Raw genomic sequence first — 289 nt, 5'->3', positions numbered from 1 at the left:
TGAAAGGAGAGAGGAGGGAATTAGTGGCGTTGGAGAAAACAGAAAGGGAGGAGGATTAGAGGAGAAAGCGGTGTTTAGGAGACGAATAAGAGAAAAAAAAAGAGATCGGTAGATGGAGGAAAAGGTGCTGGGGATGGAGAATGACAAAGAGGAAAAAGGAAAAGGGAATAACAGAAGATACATATACCACATACTCTCAGTTTCGAAACAAGGATATATGCAGTCACACCTCTGTCTGAGAATTTGGAGTTGCGGACACTCACTGAAGGAACAGCGAAGTGTTATTTGA

The sequence above is a fragment of the Penaeus monodon genome, chromosome 19 (genome assembly GCF_015228065.2).
Source record: "Penaeus monodon isolate SGIC_2016 chromosome 19, NSTDA_Pmon_1, whole genome shotgun sequence".
In the NCBI taxonomy this organism is placed as follows: Eukaryota; Metazoa; Arthropoda; class Malacostraca; order Decapoda; family Penaeidae; genus Penaeus; species Penaeus monodon.
Note: the sequence above shows the minus strand (reverse complement) of the source record.